This window comes from Callorhinus ursinus, unplaced genomic scaffold (assembly GCF_003265705.2).
Source record: "Callorhinus ursinus isolate GAN/ISIS: 27379988/994484 unplaced genomic scaffold, GSC_fseal_2.0 scaffold35, whole genome shotgun sequence".
NCBI classification, from domain to species: domain Eukaryota; kingdom Metazoa; phylum Chordata; class Mammalia; order Carnivora; family Otariidae; genus Callorhinus; species Callorhinus ursinus.
The window spans coordinates 3,016,542-3,030,538 of record NW_027397097.1 but is presented as its reverse complement, the minus strand read 5'-3'; the positions used below and the strand labels follow the sequence as shown (position 1 = coordinate 3,030,538).

General features: G+C 54.3%; 1 protein-coding gene across 9 annotated transcripts in view; it reads right to left on the bottom strand.

Annotated features, from left to right (window-relative positions):
- P2RY6 (pyrimidinergic receptor P2Y6) overlaps window positions 1-13,997 on the bottom strand; it is a 40,717-nt gene that overhangs the window by 7,957 nt on the left and 18,763 nt on the right. For 2 of the 9 annotated variants that reach the window (XM_025894332.2, XM_025894334.2), the window contains exon 1: window positions 3,796-3,890. The exons of 4 other annotated variants lie outside the window; for them this stretch is intronic. The gene's annotated coding sequence lies outside the window, so the exon portion shown is untranslated. Of the gene's footprint in view, window positions 1-2,995; window positions 3,766-3,795; window positions 3,891-13,997 lie in introns of those variants that run through there. 3 more of the 9 variants (XM_025894330.2, XM_025894328.2, XM_073879665.1) reach the window with 3 other exon arrangements.

Genomic DNA, 13,997 nt, shown 5'->3' with positions numbered 1-13,997 from the left:
AGAGAGAGAGCATGAGAGGGGGAGGGTCAGAGGGAGAAGCAGACTCCCTGCCGAGCAGGGAGCCTGATGTGGGACTCGATCCCGGGACTCCAGGATCATGACCTGAGCCGAAGGCAGTCGCTTAACCAACTGAGCCACCTAGGCACCATACTGCTTGCTTTTTTATAGAGAGGAAAATACAGCACAGCAAGAGTCTGTGGTGGCTCAATCTTACTGAGTGAGTTAGAAACAGAGCCAGAGGGCGCCTGGGTGGCTCAGTCGTTAAGCGTCTGCCTTCGGCTCAGGTCATGATCCCAGGGTCCTGGGATCGAGCCCCACATCGGGCTCCCTGCTCGGCAGGGAGTCTGCTTCTCCCTCTCCCACTCCCCCTGCTTGTGTTCCCTCTCTCGCTGTGTCTCTCCTTGTAAAATAAATAAATAAAATCTTAAAAAAAAAAAAACAACAGAGCCAGAACCAGAACCCAACCACCTGATTGAGAGGATGCAACTTAGTGTATAGTCCACGGACATGGAATGTAGAGGTTATAAGCCCAACTTCAGAGCGAGGCAAACCTCTTTCAAATCATGGCACCCCTGCTTCTGTGTTGTTCAACCCAAGGCATGTCACTTGCCTTTTCTGGGTCTGTGTTCTTATCGGTAAAACGTGTCATAGACCTGATATACAGTAAGTGCTTAATAAATGCAATGCTATGCTGTTGTATCCTACATCTCATCCCTGCACTCTTCCCTTAGGTTTTGGGGCAGTCAGCTGTACAAGTGTCTTTGGGGGTTCCCTGGTGAAGTAAGTCTGACTTCTTGATACCTACTTCTCAACCGGCATGTCCACATTTACTGGTGTCCAGAGAGAATTCACAACTTAAATCCAATGGACCTGTAAGACCAAGCCCTTGAGATAGTGAGTCAGATCACCCCCCTCCCTATTAATAGATGGGAAAAACTGAAGCGAAGAAAAAAATATGAAGTCCTTCAAATACACACAGAACAGGATAGAGGGTTGAGGCCAAGTATATGGGCTCTGGTCCAGATGCCCAGGTTCAAATCCCAGCTCTGCTACATGTGAACTGTGGGGCCTTAGGCTCATTATTAGACTTCCACGCCTTGGTTTCCCCATTTATAAAATGGGATCACATAGTACCTGCTTTAGAGGGTTGTTAGGAAGATCAGTGCCTGGCACAGGGCAAATGTTAGCTGTTCTTAATGTGAATATACCCTGCTAAGTCAAGTTATGAGGTTTTTCAAAGTTATGTTAGAGCAAAACATAACTACCCAGATTAATTTCTTCCAACTTTAAATTTGATTCTGGTGAAAATATTTTTCCCAGATTCTGGGCACCTGCAAAATGAGGTTTGGATCTCTAGTCTGTATCCCACGTGCCATGTTACCTTTAATTATGAAAAACCCTTTGTGGGGCTTCAGCCCATGTGCTAGAACTGCTGGGTGCTCAGCTAGTCAGTTGGGCATGGAGGGAAGTCAGAGGCAGAAGCTTTGGGCAGGCCCCTCATTGTAGCCAGGAAGCCAAGATGAGTACAGGCAGAGAAAGTTCATTTACTCATCTCTTCATTTATTTGTCTGGACCTTTCTTTTATGTATGCATTCATTTTCTTGATTTTTTTTTAAGATTTTACTTATTTATTTGACAGAGAGAGACACAGGGAGAGAGGGAACACAAGCAGGGGGAGCGGGAGAGGGAGAAGCAGGCTTCCCACCCCACAGGGAGCCTGATGCGGGGCTTGATCCCAGGACCCTGGGATCATGACCTGAGCCAAAGCAGACGCTTAACGACTGAGCCACCCAGGCGCCCCCATTCTACTGTTTTCACCTGCCAGGCATTTAAATGCATACTTACTGCCTGCTGGATGCGTGCAGGCGCAGATAGATAGATAAAAATTATACATATACATATGCTAGTCTGAAGGGGGAGACCAGTGTGAGCCACAGGATAGAAGAGACTTTTCAGAGGAGGATGAAGGACGGAGCATGACCCAGAGGGGGCAGTGGGGGTTGAGAAGGAAATCCCTGGGTGGAGAGGGGTGTCCTCAGGTGGGGAGGAAGGTAGAACAGGCAGGGCTTGAGAGGAGAGCAGCCTGCAAAGCCAGGTGGTCATGGCGAGGAGGAAGAAGTGGGTAGAAGGAACAGTGCTGTGCCTCTGAACTCTTTTGGGAGGCCTCCTGTCCTCAGATACCACCCCAAGAGAGAGCTGTCTGCCTCAGGTGATTGGAGGCTCCAGATATTTTCTGCTCTCCACTCCCTGGGAAGACTAGTCCTCTTGGAAGGAGGCAGAGGCTACTCGAGGAGAAAGGAAGGCCTGGCTGTCCCCCTGGCTCCCTCATACACTCTGCCTTCTGAGGCCCGAGGCAGGGCACGGACTGGTCCTGAGGGAGGACTCCCTTGGTCCCTGCCTCCGTGGCTGGCACTGGCTCCTCGAGCTCTCACAGCCATCACTCTTTCTTGGGCCCTGAGCCCTGGGCCAGCTCAGGCCCCGATGTCTTCCTGAGCTCCGGCCACTCTGACTATGGTGGGGGGCTTTCTAGCAAGTGGCTCTGACGACATCCTTCCCTGCATCCTTCTGCCCTTTGAGGAGAAGCTCCAGCTCCTGACGTCAAGCCCCCTGCCAAGCCCTCCAGCCTCATCCAAGGCACCCCTGGTTGCACCCCTCCACCCCCTCCTGTCCTGCCACACTGTTCCCGAGACACCGACACTGCCACACGACCATTCAAAGCCAGAGATCTAGACTTCCTCTCCGGCCTCCCCATCTTTGCAGGTCCCTCCACACGAAGTGCCATTCATCCCCCGTCTGTCTGTCAAAACAGTAAATGTCCATCCAGCTCCAGATCCAATCTTGCTTCTTCCTTTCTGGTCCTCCAGCTGGGTGGAGTCCCTTTATCTGCCCCCACGCCCCAACACCGCGGACCTCCTTTAGGTCCTGCCCAAAGTCACAGTTCTTTGTGTCCAGCACCCATGCCCACCTCATACTGGCCCACGGTGCCAAGACGTACCAACACTCACAGGCAGCCTCCTGTCCCTGAAGCACCTTGGTGGCCTCAAATGCGTTAGCGCAAGGGAAGGCCAGACGTGAGGCTCTCCACTCTCCTGCCCTCAGCCCAGGCTGCAACACCTCCGATGGGGCGGGTGGCTTCCTCTGTTTCCTGGCAGGGCTGTCTCTGACTGAAATAGCCCCTGCGGGGGCCACCCCCTCCCTACCATCCCCAACACCAAGGCCTGGCGGAAACCGGGGCCTAGAGGAGCAAAGAGGCGGAGAAAATGTCTCCTTCCTGGAACCCTCCCCACCCCAGCAGAGGAGCAGAGGAAAGAGGGTGATGAGGTGGTAGAGAGGTGGGGGGAGAACCAGAGGCTGCTGGTCAAAGGCCACTCCCACAGACCCAGCAGCTTCTTTTCTCCTGAGGCCTCTCCCAGTCTTCTCATCTGTCAAATGGGCACGTTGGTGATTAAAGAGCTTTCGGCTCCCCCTTTAGCTGTAACACCCAGAGCGACCTTCCAGTCACTCACTCCCCCAACCATCCCTTTCTCCATTTGTTCAATAGCTCATTCACTGACATGTCCATCCCTCCATCTGGCAATCCACTTAAGCACTCGGTTACTTGGTCACCTTCTCCCTCCCACCTTCCCTCTCTTCCTTTTCTCCAAAACCATTTATTGAACACCTACTCTATGCCCTCAGACCCTCCCACATACCTCCATTTAGCACTCACTCTCTCCTTCCACACGGCAGATCTGGAGCTACCAGGAGTGATGGGTATGGGTTGTGGGGACAGAGGTGATGCCCCTGACAACTCACCTGAGTGAGAGTCTCCCTGCCGGTGCCAAGCCCTTTTCCAACTCCCAAATCAAGACTCACAGCTGTTAGGATGGCCAGAGGAAGTGAGGTGGCTTCTCATTTTCCCGAGGAGGCCAGCTCCAGTAGTAGAGGCAGGCATTTGAGGGGGGTGACCTGGAAGAGGTAGGCTTTGTTTGGGAGCAGCTAAGGTAACTAGGGGAGGGGGGACAGGGTCGCACAGGGAAAGAACACTGCCCTGGGCATTTGAAGTCCAGGTTCTTGTTCTACTTTGTCCCCTACTCACGGTGTGGCCCCTACTCACAGGCCCCTTCCCCTCTCTGAGCCTCCTTAGTAGAACGTGGTCATACTGGCCACCAGCATGTTGTGAGCATGAGCTGCCAGAGTGAGGGAGGACCCTTTTTACCCTGGAGGGTGTAAGCACTGACCTCCCACCCAAACCCATTTCACAGGCAAGGAGATTGGGGAACTGAGTTGGGGCCAAAACTTTGGGTCCAACAGAAAATTCAGGTTTGAACTGCTGGTAAACACTTGGTCAGTTGTGCAAGGATTGAGTACCTACCGTTTATTCAGGTCTGTCCTAAGGGGTTGCTTGTGCCAGTTGCAAGTGTGGCCTCCTGTTCTGATTTTAGTGGTGCTGGAGCCCCGGAGGGCAAGGAGACCTGGCTGTCGGCCCAGCAACCAGTCCTTTGCTGGGTTCCCAGGACAACCTCCAGTGGTCAACCCTATCACAGTGTCTGTCCCAAGTATGGTAGCAGCTCTGAGGGCTTCCTGGAGGTGTCAGCCTCAGGGCAGGGCTTGAGTCTGAGTTCTTGCTATCTGGGTGGGGCCCAGATGAGAGAGCTCAGATCTTGGGGGTTATGGGTACACCTAGGACAAGTGACCCGGAATGGCTCCTGGAGAAGACATGTCTGTTGCTGGGCCTTAAAGGACCAGGGGGGCTTGGGTGAATGAAGAGAGAAGAGGGCATCTTAGGCAAGAAGCACACGGGTGGGGAAAGAGCTGACCCCTGTGTGAGAAATGAAAAACAGCGTAGCATGGGATGTGTCGTGTGAAGAGGGGCCTGGTGGGAGGCCCGAGGGGGTTGGCCCCTTGAAAACCTTCAGAACATGGCTTGAGGGGGCTGGCCCTGCTCCCAGGCCTGCCAGGGCTCCAGAGTCCAACTTCAGCCCTTCCCCACCAGCCTTTCCGGCCCCCAGGCCACTGTGTGTGCTGTTTCCTCTGCCTGGGATGCTTTCCCCCCACTTTCTCCGAATAATCCCTGCTTATCCTTCCTGTAGTTCTCACGTCTCATTCTCAAATGAGAATGACTAGTGGTACCTGCCATCTAGGAGGTTGTAGGACATAAATGAGACTGTGTAGGGGAGGCGTCCTGGCACATGGTACAGACGCAATACACTCTTGTTAACTGAATGAATCCATTCCAGGCCCAGCCTAAATGCCCGCACTTTGGACTCCTTCCGCCCATGGCAGTCCACGCTAATTTCTGGGTCCTCTGCACCCAGTGTCATTTCTTAACAGCCTCTCCTCTGCCGGGTGTTTTCTCTGCGGTTCCAGGCGGGTGGTGGGCGAGAGTGTTCTCTCCATTCTACAGATGAAGAAAGTTAAGACTCAGGAAAGGTCAGTGAGTTTCCCAAGGTGTCCCAGCCAGGGCACATTTCAATACAAATCCCTTATCCATGGTTTCCCTGAAATCCATGCTTAGAAGTTCGAGGTGGGAAATTCCCAGAGGATTGTCTTTCCTGCACTGAGGGCCTCTGGCCATGAGATGGTGCCAGCACACTGCCTGGGATGGCCGGTCTCAAGCCTTTTACTGGCTGCCCTGGGGTGGGGGCTGTGCGGCAGGTCTGCATATCGCCAAGGCCTCCCCTCTGGGGCTGGCACTGAGCAACCTCAGCCCTGGGCTCCCAGCCTCAGTTCCTCCTGACCCACTCCCCAGCCTTTCTGCTATTCATTATTCCCATATCAGCTCAAGCCCTGTTCTTAGAGCCTCACCTGGTCCATGTGGCTCACAAGAGCCACTGGGGACACTGGCAGGGGGACAGGGCCAGTGGTAAGCCCTGTCCATCTGAGGTAGAGGCCCCGGGAGTGTTGCCCCAACACCAGGCATCCACCACCCATCTCCATTCCGGGTACACCCTTGGCAGAAACACGGAAGTCCCTCACTCCTAGAAGGGACAACCTCTGCCAGTTTCCTTTTCACAATTCAGGCAACATGTGGGATTGGTTTGTGCCCACAGCAGATGCAATTCAGGATAGACGTAAGGAAAAACTGGCAAGGGTTGAGCCTCCTTGGGCTGCTTGGATCCTATGGTCTCAGGATCCCCTTTAGATGACTCCGGAACTCCCGCCCCATCCCTGCTCCCAGGCCCTCCTATCTGGAAGGGACGAGGAGGCCAGAGGCAGGAGCTGGAAGCCTGAGTCACTGTCTGCCAGCCAGCCAGGAACCAGCCCAGACCAGGCTGGATGTGGGAAGACGCCTCCTAACCTTGGCCTGCCTGCCTGCTGGGAAATACGGCCTGGAAACCCCCTTGCTTGGCCTCTGGCTTGTGAGCTTAGCAGCAAGGGCACAGGATGACAGGGGTCAAGACTCAGCTTCCTTCCCCTGGCGAGTCAGACAGACTGGGATCCATCACCAACTTACTGAGTGACCCGGGGCGGGCCACCTATCTCTCTGAACCTGGGTCTCCACATGATAAACAGGTCATGGCCCCTGCCTTCTAGGGTTATTATGCCCTCTGCTATAGTCACCAACCAAGTCCCGACCCAGAAGCAGCCAGCCTGGGGCAGGAGTGCCCCTGGAGCCCGCCTCAAGCCAGCCCGAGGCCAGGTTCCGGACGCCAGTGCCCCCGGGCGCCAAGAGGACAGTGGGCAGGGGGCCGTGCCCACCACTCCTGGAAGATTTTGGGGTTTCCCCCCTACCCTGGGGTATCAGGCCAGCTGCGAAAGCAGGCAAATCTGGTAGGAGATGGGCACGGGGGGCGAGGGGGGCGCAGAAAACTTGATTTCTCTTCTCTTTTTGGACTTCCCTTTCTTACCTCCTACTCAACAGGAATTAAAGCTGGAACTGAAACAGCCATTTCGAGTGTAAGGAAGGAGAAGCTGTAGCTTTGGGGAATTTGGGAGTTGAGGCTGCTTCCTTCCATTTCTCTCTGGCCCCTACAGGCTGAGAACAGAGGGAGCCTGTGTCTCCTGCACCCCGGCTGTGCACCAGGCCCGTCAGCCGAGCTCATGGAATCCCCACCGCAGGCTGGGCAGATGTTCGTATTGGGCGCTGACCTCACGCCATCACTGTGCAAAATGCCCCACTTCGTTTACTCTTCACAGTTTCCACCTCTGCTTCACAGATGAGGAAGCTGAGGCTTGGCAAAGTTAGCAAAAGGTTCTGTCTCAGGAAGGTTAGTGAAGAGGTCAGTGACCATGGTGGCTCCAGGTGGGCACAGGGCTGAGAAGGCCCAGGGCAGCCTCGGGGCTGGGGGATTGTTGGAGAGAGAACAGGGGCCCGGAGTGTCCCAGGGATGGGGCAGGCCCTGACAGAAGGAGAGTCCATGGTGTCGGCTTTCCAAGTCCATGCCCATGGGCTGCCGCACCTCCTGCCCAGGGCTCTGCAAGATCCCAGCACCTTCCTCTTCGCTGGAGCAGGGGTCCCTCATGAGAGGGTCTCTGTTTCTTGCCTGGACCCCGTTTTTGAAATTTTTTACCCCCCCCGTTCCCCCCCCCCCCCTGCTGAAGAGGTATGCTGCTTGGATTCCCCTTCATGCAAGAACCTGCTGTTTACCTGTAAGGAGTCTAGCTGGCTGACAGCCTCTATTGGTGACTTCAGGACCCACCCATCCTCCCAGATAACCAGGCTCCAGTCCCCTGGGGAAGAGAGGGCCCAGGTCCAGCTATCTGGCCTGTCCTGCAGGCAGTCACTGTTCTCCGCGGTTCCTTCCACCCAATTCCCAGACTACCTCTCACGATGCTGGCCTGCCTCCTGTTTTTCCCTGGGGGGGTCCCCCCTTCCCCTCCTCAAGTCTTGACAATCTGTGACCTCGGCCTGCCCATGAGAGAACAGTGGGCTCCTCAGGCCCTGTAACTGGCTCAGGGGTGGATGGGTGACCTTCGCGGGGTGCCTCAGAGTACATTTTGGAGATTTTGCTGGAACACTGGGGAGGAGGCCGGTTTTCCACGGGGTTTGCAAAGCTGGTAGGAAGTGAGCCTGGAGCTTCTAGAGCCAAGTGAACTATATACCAGCTACTGTCCTATGCATTGGTTTTTTTTAAATTTTTATTGTTATGTTAATCACCATACATTACATCATTCGTTTTGGATGTAGTGTTCCATGATTCATTGTTTGTGCATAACCCCCAGTGCTCCACGCAGAACGTGCCCTCTTTAATACCCCTCACCAGGCTAACCCATCCCCCCACCCCCTTCCCCTCTAGAACCCTCAGTTTGTTTTTCAGAGTCCATCGTCTCCCATGGTTCGTCTCCCCCTCCGATTTCCCCCCCTTCAATCTTCCCTTCCTGCTATCTTTGTCCTATGCATGGTTGATACTACCACCAGGAAGGAAACTGTGCAAAATAAAGCCAAGGGATGGGAAATGAGAATATACAGGTTTGCAAGAATACCACTGAGTGCCTGGTTCCACTTACGCCTAAAGCTTTATCTTCCACTGGACTTTCTGATGGCATGAGCTGATAAATTCCCTTGTTGCTGCAGTCCATTTGACCTAGGATTCTGTAACTTAAAATCGGGAGTCCTGCCTATAGACCTGCACCTGCTCCCTCCAGGTGTCTCCTCTCCTCTTCCACATCACATGTCCACAGGGTCATCCCTGGAACCCTACCATCCCTTCAGGGGAGGCTGGAACTAGCCACGTACCTGGAGGCCACCAGCAGAGGGGCTGATGGGGACTGAGGGACTCTCAGGTCAGGCCTGATCCCCATGGGGCTGCCAGGGAGGCCCCCCAATTCATTTCCCCTGAGGGGAGCCCCTCTTCCTGCAGCAACCAGAGTAACCACTGTGTCATCTCAGTAGCTGCTGGGCAGGAGCCTGGAAAGCTGGAAATCCAGCTTCCAGTCCTGGATTTATCACGCACCTGCTGTGGGACCCTGAGAAGTTCACTGCACCTCCCCAAGCCTCAATTTCCTGAGCTATTTCACCGTAGCTGTGTAGTTTCTTGGCCACCGAGCTAAGTGCTTTTGCTGCAAGATCTCATTTGCTTTTACTACAGCCCTGCGTGGTGGAGTGTCTTATCCCCATTTGCAGATGAAGAAACAGGCTTAGAGAAAGCTGGTGGCTTGCCTAAGGTGACGCAGTGAGTCATGGCAAGCCGGGACAAGGACACAGAACTGAATGTTGATAAAGTCTGTCTCAGGAAGAGAGGCAATATTCCTCTGTGTGAAAACTGAGGCCAGAGAGATTAGGAACTTGCCCAAGGTGCACAGTAAACCTACCATGCCACCCTGCCACTCAGCAATACAGTGGCCTGAGATAGGACACAGAATTGGGGGCCAAGAGTCAGGGCAGAAAAGACCAGCCTGAGAGTCAGTGTCAGCCAGACTCCCTCCCTTCTCTAACTTTGTTAGGAATTGGGGACAAAGTCTGCTTTGCCTTTGGGGTCCCAAAGACCAGTACAGGCTCCAGCTCCCAAGTGGCACTGGGAAATGTTGAAGGAGTGAGCCTAGTCTGTAAAAATGAGCCACAGGGCTCTGTCCTTGGTGCTGGCTCGATTAAAAAAAAAAAAAAATCTTTGTCTTGGTTGATGACAGGGAAGACTTGTCAGGGGTAATGAAGGTAATGGCTGCAGGAGTAGCACCTCTGCACCTACCTGGGTCCCCTAGACCCCAGCTCTCAGGAAGGGCAGACCGCCACCACTGCCTGAGGGTTCAACTGTGGGTTGTTATCCTGCCCATTTCAGACACAGACCCTAAGGTCCCAAAGGTAGGCAGCTTTGTCACAGCTCTCACAGGTAAGGTCTGGGTGTGCGGAAAGCCTCAGAGAACCTCTTACCTCCCATGAAAGGCAGCTCCCTTGCCTTGCTCCTGCTCTGACCATCACCAGCACCTAAGTCCACCTGGCAGAGAGAGGAGACCCAACTGGGCCCCAGAGCCTAGGGGTCTATGACAGAGCTCTGAGTTCTGGACTCTCAGGGCCAGAGGGGCCTTAAGAGAATTTGACCCAGAGCTCTCCCCAGCCCTTCGAGAAGGAGGCTCCCTGAAGCCTCTTTGACAGGACTTGTCTGGCCTCTATCTGCATACTTCCCATGACAGGGAACTCACTCCATCTCTCCCAGGCCGCTACATGCCACCATGAGAAAGCTCTCTGGGAGATGTGCTTCATCACACAAAGTCTGATCTCTGCCCCTAGCCATGTTTCCCCTCCCCAGTCCGGCCTGCTTCTGGGGTTACAGAGCTCGGCTGCCCCCAAGTCCCAGGACACCCTGCAGAGAGTGTCCCACGACTATTCATCAGCTGGTCTTCATTCCAACAGGCCAAATCCAGTGCTCTTGTCCAGGCCCAGGAAACCTCGTGGTAGAGCTCATAAACCAGACATGAGGCCAGGAAGCCAGGACCATTTCCAGATCTGAAGACAAAACCCTTTGCTTGGGGCTTCTAAAGGGGGCATGGTCTCCTTCTTGCCATTTTGAGAGGATAAACCTGAGCAATCCCCCAAAGCTTAGTATCTTCCCAAGGCCACCAATCAGTTGGTGGTCTTCCAATCGGCCAGAGTGCCTTCCACCAAACCCCAAATCCTCACCCTCAAACATCAGGCATGTAGGACTGGGGTCCCATTTGTGGCCAATCTGGTGTGGGAGGAGCCATGCTGTGTAGGCATCTGACGGATGACTTGGGAGGAGGGAGTCAAAGGCAGGGCAACCTCCTGGCTCAAGGGATCAGAGGTGACACAGGCAGTTCCTGCCGCAGAGTGTGTTGCTGCGTGTGTTGTGGGTATGAGGACCACTGGGCAGACGTCACCTCCTTCAGGTGCCCCTCAAACGGTATGTTCTCCATGAGGCCTTCCCCCAACACACTAGCTAAAATGGCAACTTCCCACCTTAGACATGCGCACTTCCTCCTCCCCTTCTCCACTATATTTTTCTCCATAGCATTTATCGTATTTTAACATACAATTCTGTTCATTTGTTTGCTTACTGTCTGTTTCCTCCCACCAGAACGTAAACTCCACCAGGGCAGAGTTTTTTGTTTTATTCACTGCTATATGGCCAGTGCTTAGGATGGTACCTGGCACAGAGAAGATACTCAATAAATATTTGTGGGATGGATGGATGGATGAATGAATTTCTGGGCGTGACTCAAGAATGTCTACACAGAGAGGACTTAGGGGCAGAAATGTGACTGGGGGCAAGGGGCACTAGGTGTGATATTATGCGTGTATCGCAAACTACGGCTTATACTTACAGTAGGTTTACTGGCTGTATCAGGGGCTGATAGAGACTTCAAAGCCACCATGGGTCTCCTCTCTCTGGCTGTGTATGTGAGAGATTCAGGCTGTGAATAGTCCCAGCTGAGAAGGGTGAACAGGACATGGCCTGGGGGCCCTGGGCTGCCTGCTTCTCCCTCCTGCCCTGTCTGAGGTCTTCCCTGGCACCCCTCCCCTGACACTGGCCCTGTTCCATCCTGCTGCCCCAGAGTCTCCCAACCTCTACACCATCCCCCCCTCTGCACCGGGGCCTCTGATGTGGAGGCCTCCAGCACCCTGGGCCAGCATCTTCCTGGCCGCTCTCCTTTCCCTTGGCAGCCTGGAGCTCTACCTCAGGACCTGGGGTTCCTGCGAACACAGCCAGTCCGTGTGGACCCCTCATTCCCAGCACCAACATGCTGCTTGGTCCTGCACTGTGGAGTTGTGCCTGGAGGATGTGACTCAGCAGAGAGCCCTGAGGCCCCACCGACTGGGTCACCACCCCACTTGGCCGAGTCCCCAAATTTCTGACTGTCCTGGAACAGTCCCTCTCCCATCTCTTCCAAGAGCCTTTGCCCCATTTTTCTTGTCAGCCCTACCCTCAACCCCAACAGCCTTCAATTCCTCCTTCAGAGCAAAGAGTGCCATTTCAGAAGGGCCTCCTTCAACTTCCTGGCCACCTAAATAAAACTGAGTCTGCTCCGGGTCTCTCATTCCTCCTAGGCCCCAGGCAGCCTCCTGCAGTGCTGACCCTGCGCTCTGCGCAATCCTTCCCCTCAGCCCACAGCACACCCCATCCTCTCCTGCCCCCAGCTGCGCTTCTTCCTCCACAGTCCAGCTTGTCCTCGAGTCTTCTGCCTGCCATCCTCCCTCTCCGCCCTCATTTCTCACACCTCTACAATCTGCCCAGGGCACCTCACACAGGGAGCCTTTGGGCCAGCCCAGGGAAGAGGGGTGGGCACCCTGTCTTTCTAGGTGAGGCTGGCGAGATGGGACCCTGGGAACCAGTGACAATCTGAGCTCCATCCCGAGAAAATCTCAGAGGTGATCTTGACATGGGAAAAAACAGGCCACTGTGAGGTCACTTGGGTTTGACATCCCCCCACCCCTGAGGATGATACAAGGCTGGGGGAGGGGATCTGTCGCTGTGACTTCCAGGAATGGGCCTGGACTCTTCTGGGAATTTGGAGTGAGGCTCAGGCTGTGCAGTGGCACCTCCTGAACGTCCGTTTAGGAGGCAGCTGGGGATTCTGAAGGGGCTAGATGAGGGGACAGACACCGTGATATTGCCCATGACATGGGCTTGAGAAAACATCACAAAATAGTAGGGGCTGTTGATCATGGAACAGGTGAGGGGGGGGCAAAAGTTCCCCCAAGTTACCCCCCAGTCATAGGAAATATGAGGATTCATTCCAGAACAGGTCGCTGCTCAGAGCTCCCTGGAAAACCCAGAGTTCTTCAAACCCCGTTAATGGGGTTTCTTCCATGTGGTCCCATACACCCCCTCATTCTATCCCCCACCCAAGGTCAGTTAGATCCAACTGCCCATTCCTGGCACCTGCACCCCTCTGCCACACATCGCTGTTCCCTCTACAGAGCTTGGCACCTCTCAGGCCTGGATCCTGTCCTGGCTCCACAGCTCATGAGCAGTGGTTTTACCTCTCTGAGCCTCAGGTCCTTCAGTATAAAATAGAGATAATCATACCCACCTCACGGCACTATTGGGGGCTCGAATGAAGTAATGGATCTGGAATACCTAGCCTGTATCTGGAGCAAGTAGGTATTCACTCCATGAGGCTTCTATTACCACTCGTAATTTCATCACAGCCCAGCTGAGAAATGGCCTCCCTTATCACCTTTATTTACCCATTCATTCATTCATTCATTCACTCTTTTGACATGTATTTGCAGGAAGCCTTACAATGCTTAGAGACTTCACTGGGCTCTGATCCCTGTCCTTGAGGAGCCCCAGCTGGTGGAAAAGACAAATGTGGACAGGAAAGGGGAGGTGTTTCTGGCAGAGAGGCCTGCTGGAGATATGAGGGCACAGGGTAACTGCAAGCGTTTGTGTTTGCAGGCGGTGAGGCTGAGAGATCATCTGAGCCAGGTCCCCACAGGCCTCGAATGCCAGGCTACAAATTTGGCCTCTGTATTGTGGGTGCCAACCAAGAAGCCCTCGACGGTGTGTAAAGCAGGCTAGAGGTGTGATCAAATTTGAGATCAGGAGGTCTCTTACGCTGCTGGATGGAGGGTGGGATTGGATATGGTGAGAGTCCAGGTCAGAGACAGTAGGGCACCAAGTGGGGTCCTGGCTCCAGGGCTGGCATAGTAGGGCCAAATCAGGGGCCTTGAATGCCAGGCTCACGGCCCTCTTCTATATACCCCTTCACAAGCCCTGACAGCCAGAGTGCTAAAAAGACAGATTGGAAGGAGGGCAGGTTCTCAGAGAAGCCCTGGTCCAGTCCTCAGGTCACAGCCAGGAATCCACGGCCCAGAGCAGACAAGAGGATAGCCTACAGCCCTCAGGTGAGACCATGGAGGGGTGGGCTTCTGCCCCTGTACCCTGTTCTCAAGGCTGCTGTTCCAATCTGACTCTCCTCTCCTGGGTAGATGAAGAGTCCAGAGGATAGCTCGCTCCAACTGGCAGGCCCATGTAGGCCCTCTCCTCTCCACCTGGGGAGGGGAGCCCTTAGAGCTTCCTGAGCTCTCTCTTCCACTTCACACCCATTCTGCAGCTGAGGAGATTGAGGCCCAGAGAAGAGAGGCATTCGGCTCCTTTGATAAACACGGCTTTCTG